Source organism: Euleptes europaea, chromosome 13, assembly GCF_029931775.1.
Source record: "Euleptes europaea isolate rEulEur1 chromosome 13, rEulEur1.hap1, whole genome shotgun sequence".
Taxonomy (NCBI): Eukaryota; Metazoa; Chordata; class Lepidosauria; order Squamata; family Sphaerodactylidae; genus Euleptes; species Euleptes europaea.
In genome coordinates, this window is record NC_079324.1 from 39,486,383 (window position 1) to 39,496,881 (window position 10,499).

The following is a 10,499-nucleotide window of genomic DNA, read 5'->3' on the forward strand; positions in this document are numbered from 1 at the left end:
TGGAGAAAAATGGCTGCTTTGGCAATTGGACTCTATGGCATTGAAGTCCCTCCCCAAACCTCGCTCTTCTCAGGCTCCACCCCCAAAATCTCTCGTCATGGCGAAGAGGGACCTGGCAACCCCACTATTCAACCTGCTTGAATTTTGGCACTGAGGCCTAGGGCTGCCAACTGAGGGTTGGTAATATCCTGGAGATTTGGGGGTTAAGCCTGAGGACGTTGGTGTTTGGCGAGGGAGGGACCTCAGCTGGTTATAATGCTATAGAGACAAGCCTCCAAAGAAGCCATTTTCTCCAGGGGAACCAATGTGTGTAGTCTGGAGATAGGTTGTAACTCCAGGGGGCCTCCAGGCCCCATCTGGAGGTTGGCAACTCTATGTGAGGTCCTTTGGGGTTTGTACCCCTGCAGCACAAACCTGATGCCCGGTACTAGCTGGAGATCTCCTGCTATTACAACTGATCTCCAGCCGATAGAGATCAGTTCACTTGGAGAAAATGGCTGCTTTGGCAATTAGACTCTATGTGACATTGAAGTCCCTCCCCTTCCCAAACCCTGCCCTCCTCAGGCTCCACCTCAGGCGAAGAGGGACCTGGCAACCCTATGTCAGCGAGGGTCCCTGGTGGGAGAGGAGTTGCTGGTGCTAAAGACTTCCCTGGTTGGGGGTCCTCCTGGAGAGTCTGAATGCAAGCAAGCTGGGTGGCTGACCAGACCGAGGACCATCCAGGCTCTCCTCAGGAGAAGGGTTGCCAACTCTGGTTTGGGAAATTCATGGAGATTTGGGGGAGGAGTCCAGGGAGGTCAAGGTTTGGGGAATGGAGGGACCTCAGCGGGGTATAATGCCATAGAGTCCACCCTCCTAAGCAACCATTTTTTCCCAGGGGAACTGATCTCAATCATCTGGAGATCAGTTATAATTCCAGGAGATCTCCCGGCCCTACCTAGAGGTTGGCAACCCTACTCAGAAGCGAGGACAGGCTGTCCTTTCTCTGCCCAGATAACCGAGGTAAACAGATGAAGCCAGGGGCTCATGAGCTTCACCGGCTGGCAGGGGTGAGGAAATGCACCAGTAACATTCCGATCAGGTGTTCCGGGCAGCTTTGGTGTCCTCAGCCGTTTTGTCCCCGATAATCCCTGGTTAAACATTGACCCCGAGTGCTGCCTCTTGGGACAACAGCGAGTGCAGAGCACAACGTGTGCCGCTCCTCTGCTCCTTGCAGCTTGCTGGTCCCACCCACCCCCTGCCCCCTATCTTTGTACCCTTCCTGCCCTCTTGGCCTGCACAGGCTACTTGCCAAAACTCCAAGTTGTTTGGTAGCCTGGACCTTGACAGCGGAAGGGCAGGCTTGGCATATTCAGTGCCAGAATTAAAGGGGGAGAGGGAGGTGGTGAAGAGGAGGCAGAGCACCAAGAAAAAGCTGAATGTAGTATTTGGTATAAATTATAATTTGTGCATGCAAGGAATGTGCTTACTGAGGACTGGCACGATGGGCCTGGCTTTGCAACTTAAGTACTGCACAACGGCTTTTTGTAAGAGAAGATCAAGACAGCTAAGGCTGTCAGGATGCTGAATTTTTAGCCAGACCCCCGCTTACGTCTGTGCACAATTGAGTGAAGTCACACGCCTTGAGTAAGACATGCAGGATAAGCAAATGGGAGTAAATTGGATTCACGTACTCTGGCCCTTCTCGGATACAGAATTTAGGAGAAATAAAGACTGTGCTGCAGACACTGAGGAGAGCCAGGGAGGTTCATGCCGTGGATCCATGGCCTCTGTCGGCTGGGCGTCTCCCTGAGACATCTCCAAGGATTGGGATTCATAGCCGCACCTTCTATTAGTAATGTCGACATTGTGTGCATGGGAGTGCTGACATGCGAGAACCCCTACAAAAGCCATATTGTTTCCATACAAAAACCCTTCTCCCCCCCACTAATTCCCTAAAAGCCACAGAGATTTAGGCCTGGGTGTTCTGTGGCCAGGAACGGCTGCAGGGAGTGCCACACATGTGCAAGTTCTCTGATGGCTAGGGTGGCTAACACCAACCTGGAGAAGAAATGTCTTGCCTCTTTAACACAGGTTTAATATGATGGAAATGGACAGTTGAAGCTTTCCATGGAGGTAAATAATACCACCTGGTGAATAACATCCTATTAAGCCTCTGTGAAAGAGGAAGGAGCCCTGATCTTGTCAGATCTCAGAAGCTAATCAGGGTCGATCCTGGATGGGAGACCTCCAAGGAATACCAGGGTTATGATGTGGAGACAGGCAACAGCAAACCACCTCTGGCCATCTCTTGCCTTGAAAACCCCACCAGGGTTTGCCATATGTCAGATGAGACTTGAAGGCAAAATGGGGGGCAGGACACTTTTCCCCCAGGTTGTTGGCAACCCTACCAATGACTGGGGTGCAGGGGGAGAAGAAGAAAGAAGCAAAAACACAAGCCTGTTACTATGCAGGCTTCCAGCCTGAGGCTGTGGTTAAGGGCTGAGAATTGACCTCAGCAGCCCTCTCCAAGCCTAGTCCCTGGGGATTAGCTGCGGAGAAGAACAGCACATCCCCTGAGCCCAATGTCTTGCCTCAGGTGGAGTCCCTGTTGCAGCTGAAGGATCCTTGGGGAGAGAGGAAATTCCCTTCTCCGCAAAGGCTTGGTTGCATTTCCTGCGCTGAGAGTATTAGCCAGCTGGTTTGGAAATAAAGAGTTGTTCTCAAACCCCAGCCAGTAGCTTTGTGGGACCAAGGGAGGGGCAAGCTGCCCACTTCGAGTGCTTAGAGCACAGGAGATGAATGCATCTTGCAGTGATCATCTCCTGAATCTAGAGTTGCCAGGTCCCTCTTTGCCATCGGCAGGAGGTTTTTGGGGCGGAGCCTGAGGAGGGTGGAGTTTGGGGAGGGGAGGGACTTAAAAGCCATAGATTCGAATTGCCAAAGCTGCCATTTTCTCCAGGGGAACTGATCTCTATCGGCTGGAGATAAGTTGAAATAGCAGGAGATCGCCAGCTACTACCTGGAGGTTGTGGTATGAACTACTCAATCAGACTGTATAGTTAAGCTGCAAAAATAAACAGTAGTTGGCTCTGCAAACTGTGATATATTGTAATAAAACATCAAACAATCAGTTAAACAATGTAACGACACAGTGAAACAGTGAAAATGTGAAAAAGTGACTGACGATGACAATGTTGTATACAAAAATGGGCCAAAACAAGCAACAAGTACTTCACTTGTCTTGTTGCTTGTTTTGGCCCATTTTTGTATACAACATTGTCATCATCAGTCACTTTTTCATATTTTCACTGTTTCACTGTGTCGTGTTACATTGTTTAACTGATTGTTTGATATTTTATTATAATATATTACAGTTTGCAGAGCCTACTACCTGGAGGTTGGCAACCCTACTTGAATCCCAAGACAAACCCTGTGGTGGAACAGGAGGAAGCCACCTCCTAGGCATACCTCTCAGCTCCCCACAGGGAGGGGGGCAGCTGGACAGCCTTTTTTGCAGATTCGTTGCTCCATAGAACCAGGCATTGCATGGGAGGTGTATTTAGAAGGTGGAGTGGGAAAGGAGAAACATAACTGAGCATCAGCTAAAGGAGGGGGAAGCAGAACAGGCAGGGGGGAGGACACTGGCTTCCTTTAACCCCCAAGAGCTTATAGTAGCCTGGCAAGGGAGGTCTGGAGGAGGAAGTAATTTCCTAAAATTCCCCCCCCCTTGTGAATTCTCACAAGAACAGCTAGACTTGCAAAGATACAGGAGATGAGAAATAAGACCCAGTTCACTCTCTTGACCTGTAGGGCCAACAAACATCAGGGGGCTCACACCAGATGCTCCGTTGACTCAATGTACACAACCACAACATGACACTGGGCTTGCAGGCATACACTTTCAGGTCTGTACTGCAAAGCCAGAGCAGGTAGTTGACAAATGTCTCCTGACAGCAAACACCACACCGATAGGAGAAAGCTGGCACACACCCACAGGCCTGCCTGCCATTCTACACGTGGTGTGCCCGTGATCCCAGTTTCATAGAGGCATAAAACAACCAAACATTCCCGTGACCTGAGAAATACTCACCTAACAATTGACGTTCAGAAATCTACTGTTCAAATATGAGGGAATTTACAAGGCAGAAAGCCCTCCTCTAGACGAGACAATCTAAGGACATGAAAAAAGGGGAATGTGGTCCCACCGGTCCCTAGAAAGCCACCCCCAGAGCGAATCAATTGGCCCGAAATTGTTGGTCTCTCCATCGCTATCTTTCTTTCCCGCCCCCTGCATGTATGAAGCCATCTGTGGACTTCGCAGAGTGGGACTTCCCTGCTTCCCTCTTGTAGTGCAGACCACTGAACTCTCTGAAATGTTTTTTTTTGGGGGGGGGGGCTCAAGGACCCTCAGGAACAACATAGGAGACAAAGTGTGGATATGCAGTGGGACGGAGAAATGGGAGGAAATTAGAGTTGCCAGCTTCCAGGTGGCGGCTGGAGATCTCCCGCTATTAGCACTGATCTCCAAGTGACAGAAATCAGTTCTCCTGGAGAAAATGGCCACTTTGGAAGGTGGACTATACGGCACCACTGAAGTCCCTCCCTTCCCCAAACCTCGCCTTCCTAAGGCTCCACCTCCAAAATCTCCAGGTATTTCCCAACCCTAGTGGAAATCCACAAATAGAAATGCTGTTTCTGTGTGCTTGGACATATGCCCATTAGCTCTTGAGTGGTCCATCGGCTGGTTTCTGGCCTTGAATTCCTCCCCCAACAAATCTTCAGGATCTCTATTTTGGGACTTCGTGTTTCTGTGCCTCAGTTCTGCACCTGTATAACATGAATTGCACTTAGAATCGGCTTTTAAACTATGGCTCACTTGGGGCCGGACCCTCAAATACCACCATTTTTTCTTTGTTTACCTTCAGTACAACCCAACCAGCAATTTTAAAGGTGCTGATATTGGAGTGAGGTGGCCTATTCAAATGGCGGCTGCCTTCCTTCTTCCTCTCACAGAGAGGCAGCTAATAAGGTGCTGAGAGGGAAAAAACACAAAAGAAACCCCAGGCTGAGTTTCAGGATCTCTAGGAAGCGAACACTCCAGTGAGCAGCTGGCCAACGTCTCCATAAAAGAAGCTTAAAATAGCTCTGCGTGGAAATCTCTCCCTCTTCCCCACCGGTGGTGTTCCTAGCTTCTCACAGGCTGCCAGATGAAACCAGTGAGCCCCCCTCTCATGAAGACGGCCTCCCAGCCAAGACTGCAGCCTCCAGCCCCAGACAAGAGGCCCCTGGAAGGCGCAGCTCCTTCAGTCTGGATGGCTGCTGTTCGACTCTGGACTGGGACCCTGGATGATCTAGGCAGCCTGTTAGATATTCTCTTCTCTTCCAAGTGTGTAACTGTGCTTCGGTTGTGTCGAAAATTGATTGTGTTCCCCATCACAACAGCTCTGGGGGACGGGTCACGATTTTGTGTTGCAGGCATGCAATGGAAGCTGGGGAGATAGGTAGGGTTGCCAGCCTCCAGGTACAAGCTGGAGATCTCCTGCTATTACAACTGATCTCCAGCTGATAGAGATCAGTTCCCCTGGGGAAATTGCTTTGGCAATTGGACTCTCTGGCATTGAAGTCCCTCCCCTTCCCAAACCCCGCCCTCCTCAGGCTCCGCCTTAAAAACCTCACGCCACTGGCAAAGAAGGACCTGGCAACCCTAGAGATGGGGCTTTGCCCCATCTGACTCTTGTCCATCTAGCTGCAGGGATTTCTCACAAGCCCTGGGTGCCACTCCTGGTTTCCACCCCCACCCGCAGCATTTCTTTCCTTCAGATGCTGATGTTGCACAGTTGGACATTCATGACGGACACCTGGCTCATTTCGCCTTCAGTGGGACATAAGAGTGGACACCTTTCTTTTCTAGCGGGGCTCCTGTGTCTCTGATTGCAGCTCCGCAGGCAGAAATTCAGCAAGGTCGTCTTTCCCTGTTGCCCCATCCCTGCTGCACCAGCCAGAGGCACAGAATCCTGCTTGGAGGGTGGTGGTGGTAGGAGAAGCCCTCACCTCCCTCTCTGTGCCTCGGAGACCTGGAATTTAAAACTGGGTTGCAGCACAACCAGAGCCAAGTTTATGAACTATGGCTGCTTAGTAGGGTTGCCAACCTCCAGGTACTAGCTGTAGATCTGCTATTACAACTGATCTCCGGCCGATAGAGATCAGTTCACCTGGAGAAAAGGGCCCCTTTGGCAATTGGACTCTGTGGCATGGAAGTCCCTCCCCCCCAACCCTGTCCTCCTCAGGCTCCGCCCCCAAAACCACCCACTGGTGGCAAAGAGGGACCTGGCAACCCTTCTGCTTAGCATTGCTGCCCTACAATCCACATTGTGTGCTCAGAGGAGAGGAGCCCCCTCCCTCCTGCATCCTAGAAGATTAAGGTCAGTAGGGAATGGAGTTCTAGAGGAAATCCTGTTACAGGTCTGTGATGCTGGCTTAGGCTGTTGATCTGGAATAGAGTTGTGTGGACCAACCTATCCTGCTCCAAGGGTCCAGCAATATCACCCAACCACTACTGAGAGGGCCTGGCCACTTTCTTTCTTTTGGGGGTGGCATGTCAAATTTGTTTCCCTTTGCATCTCAGTTCTGGATGTAGTGGTCAGTTTCAGATAGTGCTGCCAACCTCTAGGGGGTGGCTGGAGATCTCCCTCTATTACAACTGATCTCCAGCCGATAGAGATCAGTTCACCTGGAGAAAATGGCTGCTTTGGCAATTGGATTCTATAGCATTGAAGTCTCTCCTCCCCAAACCCTGCCCTCCTCAGGTGCCACACCCAAAATTTCCAGGTATTTCCCAACCCGGAGCTGGCAACCCTAACTTCAGATCAGTACCCAGGTCTATGTATGCAGGTAGTCACACACACAAAATCCTCTTCCCAAGCCTTGTTTTCAGTGCTGCCCACATGCAGAAATAAGGTGGGTGGTAACACAAGATGACTTTTTTAGTGGTGGTTTTGGAATGCCTCCTTTTAAACCTTGCCAGAAATTAACTTTACTGTTATAGGCTAAAACATTTACCCTCTTTAAAGCACTGGGTCATTACTGACCCATGGGGTGATGTCACATCACAATGTTTACTAGGCAGGCTATGTTTATGGGGTGGTTTGCCAGTGCCTTCCCCAGTCATCTTCCCTTTACCCCCAGCAAGCTGGGTCCTCATTTGACCGACCTTGAAAGGATGGAAGGCTGAGCCGACCTTGAGCCGGCTACCTGAAACCGACTTCCTTTGGGATTGAATTTAGGTTCTGAGCAGAGCTTGGACTGTAGTACTGTAGCTTACCACTCTGTGCCACAGGGCTCCTTCTTACTCTCTTTACCTAGGCTTCTAATTGGTGTCCCATCTTTTTTAGCCATTTTAAGGCTTGTTTCTAGTCCAAGGAACTGTTTTAAGAATATGATTTTAGACTGCTTAATGTTGTTTTGATGGCTTGCTGTTATGGCTTGTTTTAATATTGATAATTTTATGGGTTTTAAAAAATTATTTTATGGTATTTGTATTAGCCATCTTGAAAAGGGTCTCTGGAAAAAGTGGGATATACATTTTCTAAATCAGTGTTCTGAATGGGAGGAGACGTGACCTTAACCTAGTGCTGGAAGGCTTCTGTTTCCTTAACAAAAGCTTTCTCCCTAGTTTTTCTGGGACCCCAGCCACACACCAGACTGCCCTGAATGTTAATGTTTTGCTTTGTACCAAAACAGAACCTGATCCATTACAGGAAGATCTTTGTTGAATCCAAGTAGGAGGGGTCGAATTTTACATTCAGATTTTCATAAACCATCCAGGCATGTTGAGATACCTAAATCTGAGCTCTGTATTGAATGAGTGCAAACTACTTTGCTCCTGAGCTGAGGAGCAAACACAAGGTACTCAACCAGGAGACCCAGACCTAGAATTTTCCTTCTTTCCTCTGTGATTCGGTACATGATAAGCCATAGATACTGCTGAGGAGGGGGCGGCACAGTTCCTGTAGAGTACAAAGAGTCTGAGAGGCCTCTTTGGGGACCAGTTTTCCAATTTAAAAGCTCTCCTCTGTAGCAGGACTCAAAAGAGGAAATCTTCCTGCTAACTTTCAGGTGCGAGGAGAGAGCGTAGTGGTTGGGGTCAGGCTGAGACTTGCCTTTGCGCTAAGCTTACCTCAACCCTCCCTGGCAATGAAGAGCGGGGAGGCTAAGATCCATACTCGGGAAGTCTTTTCACCGAGCACAGCCTTAGAACTGGCATCCAGCTCTGCTATTGTTACTGTGGTATGGATTAGCATTAGAGTTGCCGCCCTCCAGGTACTAGCTGGAGATCTCCTGCTATTGCAGCTGATCTCTAGCCGATAGAGATCAGTTCACCTGGAGAAAATGGCCGCTGTGGCAACTGGACTCTTTGGCATTGAAGTCCCTCCCCTCCCCAAACCTTGCCCTCCTCAGGCTCTACCCTCAAAGCCTCCCGCTGGTGGAGAAGAGGGACCTAATTAGCATGGCCAGGTCTGCCGAGTCAAAGTAGGCATCTATCTATCTATCTATCTATCTATCTATCTATCTATCTATCTATCTATCTATCTATCTATCTATCTATCTATCTATCTATCTATCTATCTTTAAATCGGGCTCAAGGTGGCTCACAACAATTCTAATCATAATAAATTTACAATTAAAACTCCCAATGACTAATAAAATTCTGTTCCATCAGCACCCTTTAAACAACACATTAGCAGGAGAACTAACAGAGGGAGAGAGTAAAGGAAGGGAAGGGGAGAAGATAATCTGCGAAAGGGAGTAAGGATTTAGAATAACAAAATATGGCATAAACTAAAACACAAGGGGAGGAGGGAGGGCAGCTAGATGGAACTGCATCTGCCCTCAGGCACAGGCTTCCTCGACTTGGGTTGTTCACATGCCGGCATCCTTTTAGACTTGGCAGTACATTTCCTAACTTGGGGAATGCATTCTACCTGGGCTTCAATTAGTGTGGTTTTAAATAGCTTCCAAGCATCCTCTTGGGATTTGACTCTCTTTCAGCTTCCTTCTAACTAGTCCCATCATTTTTTTTGTAAAGTTCCCTCTTTTAAAATTGAATGGTATTGTTTCGGACTTTAGTAGGGTTGCCAGGTCCCTCTCTGCCACTAGCAGGAGGTTTTTGGGGCTGAGCCTGAGGAGGGTGGGGTTTGGGAAGGGGAGGGACTTCAGTGCCACAGAGTCCAATTGGCAAACTGTCCATTTTCTCCAGGTGAACTGATCTCAATTGGCTGGAGATCAGTTGTAATAGCAGATCTCCAGCTAGTACCTAGACTTTGGCCACCCTAGACTTTAGGGGTAACTTTCCTTTGACATGAATGCTGAACTTAACAGCATTTTGGTTATTGCTTCCAATTGGTGCAACAACATCTACATCTCACACCACGTCTTGAGCCCCACTCAGAACCAAGTTCAAGATTACTCTCCCCCCCAGTAGGCTCTGTGACCAGCTGTTACATTGCACAGTCATTTGTGATGTCTAGGATTCTCATTTCAACAGCATGATGCAAGTGCATCTTTACCTGGTCAGCGTGAGGGTAGCTGGAGTCACCCACAACATTATCTGCTTTGATTACCCTTGGATTAGATGGGCCCATGGATTAACTTGGTAGAAGCCAGCTTCCTATGATCGATTCAAGGATCCTGTGAAATCATTAAACAAGTTATTATTGGAGTGTGGAGGGGGGAGGTAGTTGTGAATTTCCTGCATTGTGCAGGGGGTTGGACTTGATGGCCCTGGTGGTCCCTTCCAACTCTATGATTCTATGATTCTATAAGTACCACACCAAAGCAAAGCCATTTCCAGTGGGCTACTCAAAAAGTCGATACAATTCCCCAGCAACCCAGATGTGGGAAGCCACATAGCAAGTGGCAGAATGGAGGGAAGCAAGTACATGGCTTCCCTCCGCCCATGCAGAGGAAGGCCTGACTCTCTGGAGCAAATGCCAGGCAATCAGGCAATGTATCTAGAGGAGGGCAACATAACCATTTCAGTTCTATAAAGGGCTTATTGCTTAAGCAGTCTATGTAACATGCTCTGTGCTCTACTGCATTCCACAGAGACTGAGAATAAGAAGTTTTGAATGCCGAATGTTGGAAGCAGATGTGTGCAGTGTGAAGTGTTTTGAATGCCCTCCCTCAGCCAGCCCAGGGCTCCCAGATGGAGCCTTCTGTGGCCTCGTGGGACAAACAGCCACTGCCCCACCCTCCACCCCACATGAAACCATTTTATAGCGTTACAATTTAAAAGCCATAAAAACCCAGTGCGGGAACACACCACACAGGAGGGAAGATTCTACAGTCATTTCTACACATTACAAAGAGTTATTCCTGGGACTAAACTGAATGGAGGCTTAGGCTGTTAACTCGTGGTCTGTTTTAAAATTGTTTGCCCCTCCTCTGTAGCGCCCCTTTTGATCACGCGTTCAAAAAATTGAATGCATGTACCGATAAGCTGCGCTGCTGGGGGGGAG